General features: G+C 41.0%; 1 pseudogene; it reads left to right on the top strand.

The window, feature by feature from the left end:
* Positions 1-6,680: 6,680 nt before the first annotated feature.
* Positions 6,681-15,724, top strand: LOC146389735 (sodium/hydrogen exchanger 9B2-like; annotated as a pseudogene).
* The last annotated feature ends 750 nt before the right edge of the window (positions 15,725-16,474 follow it).

Below are 16,474 nucleotides of genomic sequence, written 5' to 3'. Positions count from 1 at the left end.
TGTGTCATGATTCTTAGAGCACAGTTATCTACAGTACCAGCCTGCACCATGGATCCATGCTTGATTTGATTTGTTTGATTGTCACACTTTGTGTCTGGCCAGTGAGTCTGTTGAGCATTTACCATTTCTCCTTCTCTCTGTGGTTCAACTGATCCAAATGATTCCACCTAAGATTACGTTGGTGATTGTGAAGGTAAGATCTCCTGATGCTTTTCCTCTCAGCTGGATGTGTGTTTTGGATTTTCTACCGAAAAACTAATGATAGTCCTAAAGATGAAAAACATGACATGTACTTTAGTTTCTTACTCAAATCCTTGTCCACCAGCTGCTGCCTGAACACACTGAAATTTAATGGATGTGGAATGAGCCTTTTAACAGCCACAAGTTTCAAGCAACTCATCTAGAGCTGGAGTTTTATTTTAACTGTGTAAATGGGCCTAACCCTAATGAGGGATTCATGGCAGCATTGTGTTTCTTTGCAAAAGTATTTGGTTAAAAGAGTGAAGAATTCTAGGTATATTGCCAGCTGTGTGCACACCCATACAAACCCAGTGATAATAGTATCCATTGCTTTAATGCAGATTGTTTCATTTGTTTGTTTGCTTTTTGAGTAGATGTTGTGAACAGGAAAAGAGCAAAAGCCGAGTTAATGCTAAGAAAAAAAGCTGCAAATTGTGAAAAAGAAGTGTGGTGTGGTGGGGATATGATTAAAATGCAATAATGCCACCTAGAGGAATTTCAACGCAGGAAATATAAATGGTAAATGGCCTGTATTTGTACAGCACTTTACTTAGTCCCTAAGGACTCCAAAGCGCTTTACACATTCAGTCACACACACATTCACACACTGGTGATGGTAAGCTACATTGCAGCCACAGCTGCCCTGGGGCGCACTGACAGAGGCGATTTTCAAACAAACCGACTAGAAGATGAAAATACACAGAGGCAGTCTGGTTTCAGTATTAAGATACCTTTAAGATATTAGCTTTTTCCCTTAAACAATTTCAGCATGGATCACAATAAAAGATGAGTGTGGGAGGGCCTATAGTAGAGTCCCAAATTACGCAAAACAGCCAAATATTGAGCTGGACTAACAGCGAGGACCATTAGAGGAAAATCACATTGTTAGGTTCATTTTGATCAATGTTGTCATTGTTGCACTTACACTTGTAAACCTTGTCTTAAACTGCATGTTTAGATATTCTTCTGTTCCTCCACTACACATCGAAGCAATTGGCTATAGTGTTAAACTGCAGGCACATTCCAATCTAAAGGTTCTGGTTGTCTTATCTGGTAAAGGATGATCACTCTTGGCCATTTAGGAGCTCATCTGTGCTTGTATATGGTGAACCATTAAAGTTAAGCCATATAAAGGGTGAGAGGAGATGACCCTTTGTGATCAGCAGGATGTCACACACACACACACACATGCTCGCACACAGTGCTTTAACTGTTATGACACACCATTTATGGTTTTACAATGGGGGGTTGTGTCATTTCAACCTGCAAGCGCAGACCCAACATTTATGTACCAAAGAAGGAAAAAAACAAAAATAAAAAAATACCCTAAAATTTTACACCTAAGTTGCTGTGCAGCAAAAGCAGTGTGGAAGAGGACTCCACCACCAGAGAGGTCCCGTGAGTACTGGCTTATCCTCGGTCACTGCAATAAAAAGCAAACAAGCAAACTTAGCAAAAACAAGAACCACTAAAATCTCTACTCCAGCAAATCAGTCACTCCACAAACAGGGCATCAAATAAGCCATTACACCGCATATTCAACCAATAAAAGGGATAGGACAGAGGAGGACGAGCATACGGCCACATTTTTTAATATTTCTGTCATATATTTGTGGGGGGTCTCATGTAATATTGGTACCAAACCATTATCACACAGCTACAACTAATGGGTTTCAGCCCAGACTACAAAAGAATCCCACACATACTAGTAGCATGTGAAACCAACCCTGGGACATACAGATAAACACTGTGTGTCTCCAAACTTGCAGTGTTGGTCTTAGATATCATTTTCAAATATCTCAGGTTAGATTCAGAACCATCCTGAGTCTCATAACAAACACAAAGAGACACGTGTGTTTCCTGCTTCTGCTCGTCAACTTCTGCTCGTGTTGTTGTTTTTGGTGTTGATGTGTACGGCTGGCAGCAGGAGAGCTTCAGCCGTTGAATGTACTGTTACAGCGACCGTGTGATTACTGTAAGGGTGGACAGCGTGCGGCTCGGGGTGAGCTGGAGGCTGGTGCGCCGGAGGGAACGCTTAAATAAACATAAAAATAAAAATTAAGTGCTAAGTAGATAGATATATACATGAGTGCAGGTGGTGATCAGTGCAAACATGGAATGATGCAGTGAACACAGCGTAGGGTCATGTGTTAGTGGTGGGAACAGTCATACGGTTATTGTTCATGAGTCCAACAGCAGAGGGGAAGAAACTGTTCTTATGGCGAGAGGTTCTGGTGCAAATGGACCGGAGCCTCCTGCCTGAGGGGAGCAGGTCAAACAGACTGTGTCCAGGGTGAGAAGGGTCAGCTGAGATCCGAGCTGCACGCCCCAGTGTCCTGGTGGTGCACAGGTCCTGCAGAGATGGGAGTCTGCAGCCAATCACCTTCTCAGCAGAGCGCACAACACGCTGCAGTCTCTGTTTGTCCCTGATAGTGGCTCCAGCGTACCACACGGTGATGGAGGAGGTGAGGATGGACTCGATGATTGCAGTGTAGAATTGCATCATCGTCTGTGTTGGCAGGTTGGATTTCTTCAGCTGCCTCAGGAAGTACATCCTCTGCTGGGCTAGAAGCGGGCGATGGGGGTATATGGCGGGGCGTGTTCTGCGATGCCACTGCAGGTTTGGTGGTGGTGATGTGTACAGCTGGCAGTGGGAGAGCTGCAGCCGTTGAATGTACTGTTACAGCAACCGTGTGATTATTGTAAGAATAAACGATGCTGTGAACCATGAAAAAGCCATCGGGTCTGCCATGGTGGCGATCTTTGTTTTGTTTTTTATCTTAAGTGCACGCAAACCAGTAAACAAATTAAAACAAATACTGTTGATAAACTATAATACAAAAATTACAATTAAAATTCTCAACAACAAAAACAACTGGTAAAAACATAATTACTATGTAAACAACTTAACAACCCCCAAAATGTCTAAGTCACGTGACGTGACAGCGCAACACAGAAACATAACGTTGGGGCAGAGGGAACAAAGTGTGCCTGCTCTCCGCTGACACAGCGACTTGGCTGTTTCGTCTTTGCACAGCGTTGTAAACAAGCAGAACTCAAAGTAAAGGATCAATCTCACCAGGCTAGTATTGATCCGATACCGATGCCGACTTGGTATCTATACTATTGATATTTGCCTCGATGTTTGCCAAAACTCATCAGAACATGTATCTAGTGTAACTTTTTAGATGCCATTTGTTACTTTTCAAATTCTATATGTATTAAGTTATGCAGGCTTGTTTGCACAACAAGGCTAAATAATTAAACTTTTCTGAATCTAAATAGTCTACAGTCGTCGTTTCAGTTGTTTCTGTGATTCACTGAAACATAATTACAAGCACTTCATACGTTTCAAAGGCTTTTATCGACAATTACATGACATTTATGCAAAGAGTCAGTATTTGCAGTGTTGGCCCTTCTTTTTCAGGACCTCTACAATTAGACTGGGCATGCTCTCAATCAACTTCTGGGCCAAATCCTGACTGATAGCAACCCATTCTGCCATAATCACTTCTTGGAGTTTGTCAGAATTTATGGGTTTTTGTTTGTCCACCCGCCTCTTGAGGATTGACCGCAAGTTCTCAATGGGATTAAGATCTGGGGAGTTTCCAGGCCATGGACCCAAAATTTCAACGTTTTGTTCCCTGAGCTACTTAGTTATCACTTTTGCCTTATGGCACGGTGCTCCATCGCGCTGGAAAATGTGTTTCTTACTTCTTACTTTTATTTTTATTTAATTACCATCTCTAAAGAGATCTCTGAACATGAAAAATCTGTAAATCACATTATCATGTTATGTTTTTACCTTTTAAGAAGTTGTTGTTGTTGTTGTTTTTTTTTTTGTTTTTTTTTTAGCATTTTTTAAATGTTAACAGCAATTATATGGAGTACATTTTAGGGTCTTAATAATTCTTGACCATGAAATGCACCCACTTTAAGAGGTTTGGCAAGAAGAGGATAAAGGACACCACCTTACTCACAGTCCATGTTTCTAACCCAGTTAGCTCTCTCTCTTACACACACACACACACGCGTGCATGCACCTGTTCCTGGTAAAGGTAGGGAGTAAAGTTCAGGCTGGTCAAGAGGACAGAGAGATCTCCGTCCTGCCCCGGAGGAAGACGGAGGAGCTGGACGGCACGACCACGGTGAGGGCTTGATGAGTCACCCCTGAAAGGCTATTTATAGAAAACATATGCATGTGTTGGGGTTGTTCTTGCTCCAGACTCTGTGATTATAAAGGTTTAGGCCAAATGTATGTGGACAGATGAGCACTGCAGCATTAACCAACCAAAAGTCCTGGAGTCTATCCCAGCTGTCTTATAATGCAACCTCTAAGGGGTTTGTCAGCAACCTGGTGATAGTTAAGGGTTTAAGATGCCACCTGTGTTAGTGGTAATAAAGTTTCTGGTTTAGGCTGTGTGTCACATAATGCTGGGCTTACACTGTGCGATTTTCGGCCCATTTTGAGCTGATTTGAGCGGGTAACGAGAAGCGATTAACACCTCACGAGCAGCTCCATCAATCGTTTGGTCGTAAGAAAATCAAACCTGTTTGAAGTCCTGTCGGCCGTCGGGTGTCACCGCAGACTCTCACATTGCGCACGCGCAAACACAGAAATGAAAGTGAAAAGACGGAGCAGCAGTGCAGCGTGTGATCTGGACACAAGCGATGGAGGCACAACTTGTAGAACTTTGGAAAGCTCATCCGAGCCTTTTCGATGTGGCCGCAAAAATAATCACGACCACAACAACCGTGAAAATAGTTGGATAGACATTGCTGCTCAATCACAGCTGCCTGGTCAACGTTTTTCAATAGCAATTTAGCAAAGCTGATGGTGTGTGCAGTAGCGGTTTTAGATACGGGCGACACGGGCGGTTTCCCGGGGCGGCATCACGGGCATCGGTAAAAAATTGCTCGTACTCATGCTGCCCCGACATCATGCGAGCGCATATTGGGAATGGTATAGGCACCGATCGGTTTTCTATCGCCCATGGGAGTAAGGACGCCCTCCGTTTGCGAGGTGCGCACAGGGAGGAGAGGGCGGGGCGGCGGAGGATTCTCTGACCGGCTGGAGCAGCATCTAATAACCAACTCGCAAAATAAAACAAAATAAAAACAAACAACAAACACGAAAACACCAGACATTATGATACAGACTTATAATTTGCACCGATGTTTTTTCAAAATTCTATACGTGAAAAGTGAGCGCGAGAGCCCTCGGTGCGCCTGCTCGCTGCTGAAGTCAAAGTAAACTTTATTGTCATCTCCGCTACATACAGTCCAGTATATAGAGAGACGAGACGACGAGGCTCCAGTTACAGCAGTGCAAGTAAACAAACAATAAATATAAATAAATATACACTTTAGGACTCGGGGTAAAGGATCAATAACAATTTAAAATGTATATTTTATATTTTGTTGATTTAAAGTCTCACACACAACCCGTTTTTAAAGTTTAAAAACAGAGAAAAGAAGAGGAGTGTAGCGACTTCCACAGTCGCTAGAGGCCGGGGATGGAGCCTGCCTATTTGCCTGACGCGCTGTCAACTTTACGCAATAATGCGAGAGGTGGAATTGCTTGCTTGTTTATTAAAGTGCTTGAAAAGTTTACAGAGCAATAAAACATCACAGGCTCTAATGCAACAAGGGGAAACTCGTTGTGCTGCGGTCAACAAAAACTACGAGTACGAGTACGAACACCCAGCAGAGGGGGTGTTCGCCCAGGGCGCCTAACAGGCTAGGACCGCCACTGGGTGTGTGTGTCTGTGTGAGTGAAAGACAGAGAGGGAGAGCGAGCAACAGATTTTGTGTTATAAGCTTCATGTTATGGACGCACAGTGTGAGCACTCAGGTCGCATCTGAGCATCGGGCCGTATAGTGTGAGACCTGCATCGTGACCTATGAACTTCTAAACCCTGCGAGTCAATTGTGCAAAAGCAGAGCAGAAGCTGAATAACGCGACTGAAGAAAAAAAAATTGCACAGTGTATGCCCAGTTTAAGACATAAAGACTGGTTGGCAATGTTCTGGAAATGATCAATTGCTAAAAAAATGTATTTCCCCATCCAGTTGGTGGGTGGTAGCAGGAGGTAGTTACTATGAAACTGGTTGCTAAAGGAAGTAGTTGCTAGCAGTCTCTAGCTGAAATTTGTTGCAACTTGTGCTCTTTGTCAGTTGGAAGTTGCAATGAAAAGGCACAACTTTTACTTGAAAGACAAATGTCCTATGATCGGCAATATTTCAGACAAGGTGGAGTCTTCTATGCAAACTGCAGTAATCTGTTGAGATACTTTTTCCCTAGCATTTAGTGGTTGTCATGGCATTACCAGGCAGTATCTAGGCAAGTGTGATCAGGTGATTAAGGTCCAATTATCTGACTTGATCGTATGTATTAAAAAAAAATCAAAAACAGAAAAAAAGAAATCTGTGTGTGGACAGATGACGATGCCATCATCTGAGTCGCCCTCCTCATGCTGCGCGTCCTGCATCAGTCTGAAGGACAGATGTCCTCGACCTCAGGGACTCATCAACCTGCTCATCACTAAAGGTAACAAACACTCATAATGTGAGAATTATCAGCCCAAGGACCAGAAGTGGGTCGAGTATCCAAAAATTGTACACTGTAAAAACATCAACACCAATTCTAATTTCCAGATTTCAGTTTTTCACAACATAAAGCCTTTTTAATCAGTATCTACAGTAAATAATATAAATATACAAACAATGCAAACCACTTCCAGTGACAATGCTGTAAACTTTAACGGAATACAGTTACTCATATTTTGTATTTTAAATAACGGCGGTACATGTATTCCGTTACTCCCCAACACTGACTGTGAATATGTGTACTATCAGAGAAATAGAAAAACTATGAAACTTAACGAGTCTAAAAGATTTCCCGTCTGCTCGCAGTGTGTTTGTTTGCTCTGCTGTTCGGAGTCGTCTGGTCCATCACAGGAAAAGAGTGTTTACCTGGAGGGAACCTGTTCGGCATCATCATCCTCTTCATCTGCTCCGTGCTGGGAGGGAAGCTGGTGGGAATGATCCAGCTGCCCACACTGCCCCCCTTTCCTCCACTACTTGGTACAGCCCAGTAAACTATTGTGTTGTAGTCTCATCCAGATTAATAGAGGTCATGTAAAACGTAATAAATACTTCCTGTGTTAAATGTAGAGCTTACAGTGTAGCACATGCAAGTTCCCAGCGTTTATACTCGAGCGCTGTTATGTGCTGCAATTGTGCAGCTAGAACACTAGGGGGTGCTGGGATTTCTCTCTTTGAGAAGGATCCATTCTCCATCAATCCAACCACTCGCTTTCAGTCAATGTTTTGCATTATAAATATGTTCTACTTTCAGGGGTGTAAGCAATGTTATGTAGCGGCTTTTGTTTGAAAAACACAAACACAAAAGCTGCCACATATTTTGCTTTTTTTGTAGTTTTACTAAAGTTCTTTTGTAGTCCATTTGAAAGTTGTGGTTGGTGGTTGTGAAAGAAAAAGTCAAGTTCGACTTGGCTCAGTTTTCTCACATGGGCCTCTGCTATTCAGTGTTCAATGCTATTTTATTTTCTTATAAGAAGGAGAACAGTCCCCATATGTGACATAAATGGACATTTGAATATTGGAACATCCATGATACACACCAAAATAATGCATAATAGGAAAGTATAAAGGCAATGTTAATCCACTCTATAATACAGCCTGCATCCCTAACAGTACTTCATACATACAAACTTTTTCCACTATATTACCTGAAAATCTTCACTGCTTATTATTTCTTCATGTCAGTAAAACTTGAATTGTTGTCCCCTTATCCTATGTACAGTATCTATCAGTAAGTATATGTAGATACTTAGACGTACATTGCGATTTCAAATAAAATACAATTAAATTCCATTTAATTTTAGGGGATCACACCCTCAGTCACAGGCCATATCACAAAGTGCTACCACACATTATGTTAGTTATGGTCCTTACAACTACAGCATGCCTGTAAAAACCTGTGTATGTGTGTGTGCGTGTAGGTATGCTGCTGGCGGGTCTGCTATTGCGTAATGTTCCTTACGTAACGGACGCCATCTTCATTGACACTCACTGGTCTGCAGCTCTGAGGAACATCGCCTTGTCCATCATCCTGACCAGGGCTGGTCTGGGCCTCAACCCTGAGGTACACAAACATTCAAATACTGTAGCAGCATACAATTCTGCTACAGAACAAAAACATGACCCTCACAGTGCTCGCCGGCTGGTCCAGGTGGGTGTAGACACGATTAAGCAGGTAGATGATGGCGTCCTCTGTTCTGAGACTAGGCTGGTAAGCAAACTGAAGGGGATCCAGATGTGGTCTGACTATGGGTCGGAGCTGGTCCAGGATGAGCCTTTCCAGGGTCTTCATGATGTGGGAGGTCAGTGCCACGGGCCTGTAATCCTGGGGGCCACTGGGACGTGGTGTCTTTGGTACACGAACGAGGCATGATGTCTTCCACAGCACTGGGACCCTCTTCAGACTCAGACTCAGCATGAACAGTTTATGGAAGACTCCACAAAGCTGGGGGGCACAGGCCTTGAGGATGCGGAGACTCACTTTGTCTGGTCCAGCAGACTTGCTTGAGTGGAGTCTCCTCATTTGCATCTGAACCTGGTCTTGAGAGAAAGTGATGGGTGGTGGAGGGGTGTCAGGAGCATCCCTTGAAGCTTTTAATAGGATAGTGATTCAGTAACAATACCCTTCTAAAGGATTTGTAAACCTTATCAGTTATCCCTCCAAATTAACAAACACTGCTGCAGGATTGCTCTCCCCCCGCTTCAGGACACCTACACCAGGAGATGCCGGACTAGAGCAGCGCAGATACTGAAGGACCTGTCCCATCCTGGCAACAAACTGTTCCAACTTCTGCAATCTGGTAGAAGGTTCCGCATCATCCGGGCAAGGACAGAGAGACTCAAGAGGAGCTTCTATCCCCAAGCCATCCGGGCCCTAAACACACACACCCGCCCTCTCACATCATCTATAATTGACTGAGACAGGACTCTCTTCCAGACACTCTAAACCAAGGCACAATGTACATTTCAAATTCCTTTAATTTTAAATATGTTTATATTGTCTATCCTGTAAAATAGTCAGATGTCTATTCTTATTAATGTACAGAATTCACCTGCTTGCTGCTACTACTGCACAGTAAAAAATGGAGTGTCAATATTTCAGAGTAAACCTATTTTAACCTAGATAGAGTATTTACAACTCTATGAGGAGTAAACCAGCTCTAACATCAGAGTTAAAAGTCAGTGTAAAGTTTGTTAGTCACGCAGTGAAGACTTAATTCCACACAGTGTTGATTATTACCAGTCCGCAGGTGTGCGGCCTCAGAGCTCTAATGCGCATGGAATTTTCTCCAAAGAGCTGCCACAGTCAGGTAAGTGAAGTTAACATTCCCATACTGGTAACCAGTGTTGGTCAAGTTACTTGAAAAAAGTAATCAGTAACTAATTACTGATTACTTCCCCCAAAAAGTAATCCCGTTACTTTACTGATTACTTATTTTCAAAAGTAATTAATTACTTAGTTACTTAGTTACTTTTTAAAAACACGATTTACAACCTGAATAGGTGATAAAGCGATATATCTTTCAGCCCAATTCTACTTTTTCTACATAATCCATCATAAAAAATGTAATCAAATGGAAAAGTCTCCTTTTTTAAAACTTGTTTTATTAGTTTTAATCTTTTAACTTTATGCATCAAGCAAAAATTTAATTATATGCAACATTCTCTGACTGGAAGAAATTTGTTTAATATTTAAACCTATTTTCTGCACATTCCAGCACATAAAATAATTGTTTTTTTGTGTGTTTACACTCACTCTTTCAAATAGATGCAAGTAAAACACAGCAGAAAATAAATAAAGTCAAAGACTCAGTGGCCCTTTTGCTCTATTTTCACCTGTAAAGCAGGAGTAGGGTAGGTGGAGGTTTACCCTGGTGCAGGTGTGCCGCAGCGGTCAGTGGAAGAATCCGCGAGTTTCTCTGTGAGTTTCCCATTACGTCATAGCGCACTCGGCGCTTGCTTGGAAGTTTAGGTTTTTTTTTTCGCTGTAAAAAGAAGTTTTCTTCCCACGCACAATGGACGCTAATGTTTTTGTCACTTTTTATGGAATCAAACTCAAAGTAAGGTCAGTACTTCCACGCTTTAAACGCTGCACGCTCATACTCTCTCCCGCACTCATATATGATCCATTGTTGATCTGCACACAGCTGTTGTCACTAACGTCGCACTCGCTTACGTCACTGTCATGAGACATTCTCGCAAAAAAATCACGGTTTTAGTAACGCAGTAACGCAGCGTTCCTACGTGAAAGTAACGGTAATCTAATTACCGTTTTTGCAATAGTAATCCCTTACTTTACTCGTTACTTGAAAAAAGTAATCAGATTACAGTACTGCCCATCTCTGCTGGTAACATTGTTTAAAAGGTATTTTTAAACTAAATAGCTCTTTATAGTTTCACTGATGTCGACTGAGGACATGTTAGCAGCATTTACCCATAGGACATTCCAATAGCTACATCCTAGCAGTTGCTAAAAGTTCAGATGTTCGTTATCTTCTCACTGCGTTAATATGAACCTAAAACATTTTAACTATGTATTTCTTCTAAATGCTGTCTAAATAATATCATTGTCACATGTCAAATCGCACAGTTTGAACAACTAAATTACCATTTATCAGTAAGCTAATAATCGCTAATTAGCTTACATAAGCAAACGTACTTTCAGAAAAAGTGGGTAACATTACCATAAAGTTAACTTTACTGGTTTATATTATTTTAAGCAAATGCCAAAGGCATACACTACTTTAGAGTTTTGCTCATTATTTAGTAAGAAATATGTATTTTGTGTAAATTAACTGATAGCAATGTTAATGACATGTTAAGTAATATTAAGTAATGTTTCTATTTTATTAGAAAAGTTTAAGAGTATGGAAAAACCAAATCTCTGAGAGATGCAACCAGAAGACGGATGAGAAACATACTTGAGGCTGAGATGACAGAATAACATGGGTAAGAATCAAAAATGTAAGATATAAAGAAACATTTTTAACATTGTATTATTTTTAATTGTGATGTTTAATGCCAATTATTGAATTTATACATTAGGACATCTCCCCCTAAAAGCGTAAGAGTGATGTATGCGCAGGGCATTGTTGCTTTGTCTCCATATCTGGAAGACCCATATTCACAACATGGATATGTAAGTAAAGGGAACTTTTCAACATTAAATACATAATTGCCCTCAGAAATGTTGATAACATAGTCCTTCGTTTATTTAATTACATAGGAACATTACTACGATCCAGAGAGCGGTTCAGGATCCATTGCATGGCGGTTGAAGACCATTCAAAGAAAAGCTGTGGAGGAAAGAAGCGTCTCAGTTTGCAAATCTCCCAAAAGTAAGTTCACTTATCATTTAAATGATACTGATGTAATTTGTAGGCAGGATTCAATCAAACACCTCTCTATGTTCTGTATTTTTGCATTACAGATAGAAAAAGATTTCCGACTCCTGTTTTGTGAGGTCACTGCGAGCAAATTCTTGGAGAGGTGGCCCATCAATCTCAAAGCAAAGGTTGTAAAGGAAAGTCATGGACTTGTCCCCACCTCAGAGCTCTTGGAGTTAATGTGCAATGCTGAGTTAGGTACTGAAGTTGAGAATGGTATGATTGTGACTGTTTTTATTTGCCATTGTTGGTTATATAGGTAATTCTGTCAATTCAATGTATTTTTTGAATAATTCCTTGTTTATTCATCTGTAGGCTGGGACAGTGACTTGTCTACTATCTTGCTGCTGCTACATCTGCTACCACCATCTGCACAAGGGCGAAAGAGACCAGGAAAGATGTCTGCATCTCAAGCTGTCAATAACCTCATCAAATTCCCAAAGGTATGTTGTTTAAAATATACTTTCCATCACCTCTATTTTCATGGCCATGAGTTGAGCTAATCTACTGTCAGAGGATAGTCTCTTAATACTGTTGTTTAATGTGTTGTTGTAGGCTGGAACCAGTGTACAGCAGCATCTAGACAACATCACCCAAAGCAGTCAGCCCTACCTTCTTACTCAGGGATCCACAAGAAGCAGCATTCACACCTTCATTGTGATTGGGAAGCATGCACTTCCATGTAAAGCTACAGGTTCAGTAGGAGCCCTTGATGAACTCTTTAGGGCCCATTATGTCTTTGGTACATCATACAGTTAATCCCTGACCAACTTTTTTACTTTTCTGCAAACAACTACGACATTGGGGAAATGTCATATTGCTTTCTCTACTGAGCATCATAGAACTGTGAATTGTAAAGGTTTGTTATGTTAATTAAATGACACTGAAATGAGAAACATAATAAATGCTGTTACTTTAACCTGTATATTTGTTGTTATTTCCATAATGTAGGATAGATCACAGTTATTTAGTAATATAGAGCGTTATTATTAAACTAAATTTGGAGTAAAAATAGCTCTATAAAGTGTAATCAAATTACTCTGAACAGTGTGAATAACCCTCAGTGTTAAATATTTTTACACATTTTGTTGTTAATTTTGACACTAAATTGAGTACAATTAACACTGAAAAGTTAACACTGGCCATAGAGTAAATTTAACTGTAATTTTGAGTGGGACCAAATGTTATCTGAAGCAGAGTTAAAATCAACTCTGTAAGTGTAAAATTGACACTTGGTTTTTTACTGTGTGCACATTCACCCAATGTATATACTATATATATATAATGTTCTTCCTCTACCCCCCCCATTTTTGCACATGTCGAGGAGCGTGTCAGGTTACATTTCACTGTGTGTTATACTTGTATAACTATGCATGTGACAAATAAAGAACCTTGGACCTTGAACCTTGAAATTAATCCATAAGCTTGTAATACACAAGTAGATGTCAGTGTTCCTGGGCCGTTGACCCGGTATTTTCAGTTTGTGTTCATTGTTTATCTGCATGTTCTACTTCCTGTTTTATTGTGTTAGCCTTACTCTGTGCATTATGTTCTAGTTCTCTTCCCATTTATCTTTAGTTCAGATTATGATATGAACATATGATATGATTAGTATATGTTCAGCTGTTCACTCACCTGTCTCTAATCACTCATCCTTCAGCCTGTGTATTTATGTTCCTCAGTTCCACCAGTCCAGTGTCGTGTCATTGATGTTGATGTTGTCTACGCCATACGTGTTTCCAGTCCAGCCAGCCAGTTCAATCTTTTCAGTTCAGTCAGCCCTCCGTTTCATGTCCTGTTTCATCCGCTCATCATAATAAATCACCAGTCTTCACCTACCTGCGAGTCCTGCATTTGGGTTCTTTCTTCCTCGCTTCCACACAACTCCTGACAGTAGAATCCCTTAGTAGTAGCTACTACAGCTACTTCTAAAAGTCTTAAAATACTTGTAGGTTATTTAAATGAAAGCGACACTCCTAATCACCCAAAAGAGCTCAAGGCTCCTTCAGGATTGACTAATAGTTAAGCTTCACCAACTCATGAGCTTCCAAAGGGTCAAGAACATTTAAAGCTCTAATGTCACTGTGTGTTGTTCTTCAGGGAATCCCCACCCTCCTGATGGCTGCTGGAAGCTTTGATGTTATTCTCGCCATAACAGGATTCTCTACTTGTTTGGGAATCGCCTTCTCTACAGGTCAGACAAAATGTTTCTGTCCTGTGCTGTTCAGTTCGTTCTTTTCTAGTCTACATGGTCTCGTTGTGTTTGTCCTGCAGGTTCTACATGGATGAACATACTGAAGGGTCTGCTGGAGGTGGTGGGAGGCATCGTAGCTGGTATGATCCTGGGCATGTTCTTGTACTGCTTCCCCAGCAATGACCAGGTTTGACATTATTTTTATATTAATATGATTTTTCTTTCTTTAATTGTTCATAAAATGTGTCTTTAATATCTTCTGTCTGATTGCAGGAGGATCTGGTATTGAGGAGGACCCTCATGTTGCTGGGTCTGTCCACATTTTCAGTCTTCTTCAGTCATGTTATTGGTTTTGCTGGAGCTGGAAGTCTCTGTACACTGGTGCTGGCTTTCCTGGCTGCACTGGGCTGGAAGACTGAAAAGGTATCATATATCAGGATCACTTTAACCTGCATCCTGCCCCTTGGATTTTGTCATGTTTGCCCTAAATAAACATAATTTTTAAAGGCTGGCACCATGGAATGTGGTTAATCCAGGTATCTCTAACTTCGCAATCAGGCACCAGTAGCAGAAATGGTGGGCCGGTCATGGGATGTATTTCAACCACTTCTCTTTGGTCTGATTGGAGCTGAGATCACGATTAAAGCCCTCAGCCCAAGTACTGTGGGTAAGAACATTATACTACCAGTATATTTCAGTTAGACTTTGCTCCATTTGTGTCTAGATTTTGTTCTCAGTTACTAGGAGCCCAGTGGGCCCAGTAATCAAAGAGCTTTAACCTGCAGAGCAAAACATTTCACTGCTTCAAGAAATTTAAGATATTGGTTTCCTCTTTGTTGTTGTGTCTATGCCCTTAGGTCTGGGTATGGCCTGCATTCTTATTGGTCTGGTGATCCGTCTACTTGTCACCTTCCTGTTGGTTCATTATGGAGGATTCAACCTAAAAGAGAAGCTCTTCATTTCTGTGGCCTGGCTGCCTAAAGCTACTGTGCAGGTCTGTGAGTGTGTAATCCTGATATTAGACTGCTAGACGATATTCATTTTTCAAGAATAATGTACCCAAATTTATTAAACCAGAACTAGAAGCACCTCAGACTTATCCAGAAACTTCTAAAGGATCCATAACGTCTCTTAACACTCCTAAAATGCCACTGGTGTCCAGAACAGCCACTAAAATTATCCACACATATCTTGTGTTTTATAAACCACTGAAATCACTAAATTGAATTGATTAGAACTACCTACATGGCTCCTGAATTCTCTTTAGTGACTTCCATAACCTAAATTACTACGATAATCTCACAAACATGTTCTAGTTTGTCATTAGTCATGAAACCCAAGGTCCTATACATCTTCCTCAGTTATGACTAAAAACTAAAAAAGTACCTTTTGGTATCCTTAAAACCACCTCTGTGATTTTAATGATACACTCCTTCATTGTTAATCTGCACTTCTCCTGAGCAGTTATTTATGTCTGTATGTGCTAGGCTGCCATTGGCTCCAAGGCATTGGACATGGTGAGGAAGGAAGGGGACGAGGCCTTAAGTTTGGTTTGGATGTGCTAACATTAGCAGTGTTAGCCATCTTGACCACAGCTCCAGTTGGTGCACTGGGTATCGGACTGGCTGGACCACGTCTCCTGGCCCGGCAGGTCAAAGGTCATTAAAAACATCTACACACTGTGTAGTGGCTTCATAATTTTACTCTAAAATCACTGAATGTCTTTTTTCCCTCCTTTTCTAAAAATCCCGACCTCAGCAGACGAGACGGAAGGTGAAGCTACACCATCTTACCTGTGAGAGTATTACACCATCTTATCCACCTTATACTTCTAATCAAATAATTGTTGAATCATTATACCTCCATAGGCCACATTATGCCTTTGATTAAAGATTGTGAAATCATTACACTGTTTTATGATGCATTATACTACTGAGTTATAAGAAATGCTGTTTGTGTAGAATCATGGCCTTCCTTTTCTGATTACAAAGAGAACAGAACATACTGTAGAGTTTTTCTGCCCCATCTCATCAGGAGGAGATAAAACAGGAAGCCAAGGCCGTCACTTAGGCGCTGTAAGATAGAAAGAATGTGAAGGTTTAGGCTTTATGGCCCTGAAGGGAAGGGGAAAAAGCTGTAAGAGTCTGTGTAACTGTTGGACACTTCGAGATGTTGCCAGACACCCTCCTGTGCACATCTCCCGTCTGGACATCGGTAATGCTCAAAGTGTTTTTTGGAATAATGAGAACTGTATGGAATAAAGAGATTTTTGATTTATACACCGAGTGTTGTTCTTCTCTGTTTGTTAAGCGTCACATGTCTGAGCTACACCGGTCTTATATATACTGGTGGAAAACCCCCATTTTTGTATGAACAAACATGGGAGTTTGTTCATACAACGTCACATGTTGGTGACGCCCTTCTACAAGGCCGTCACCAACATGTCCTTTGTAGTGTTGTAAACTATACTATGTTGACTTTTATGCAGCATTTGTTTTTGTTAATCCAATTATTAATTTTACATTACACTATAATGTTATCAGCTCATT

This window comes from Perissodus microlepis, chromosome 3, assembly GCF_051167445.1.
Source record: "Perissodus microlepis isolate ML-2025 ecotype Zambia chromosome 3, ASM5116744v1, whole genome shotgun sequence".
Lineage (NCBI taxonomy): Eukaryota > Metazoa > Chordata > Actinopteri > Cichliformes > Cichlidae > Perissodus > Perissodus microlepis.
Note: the sequence above shows the minus strand (reverse complement) of the source record. Positions and strands in the feature narration are given on the sequence as shown.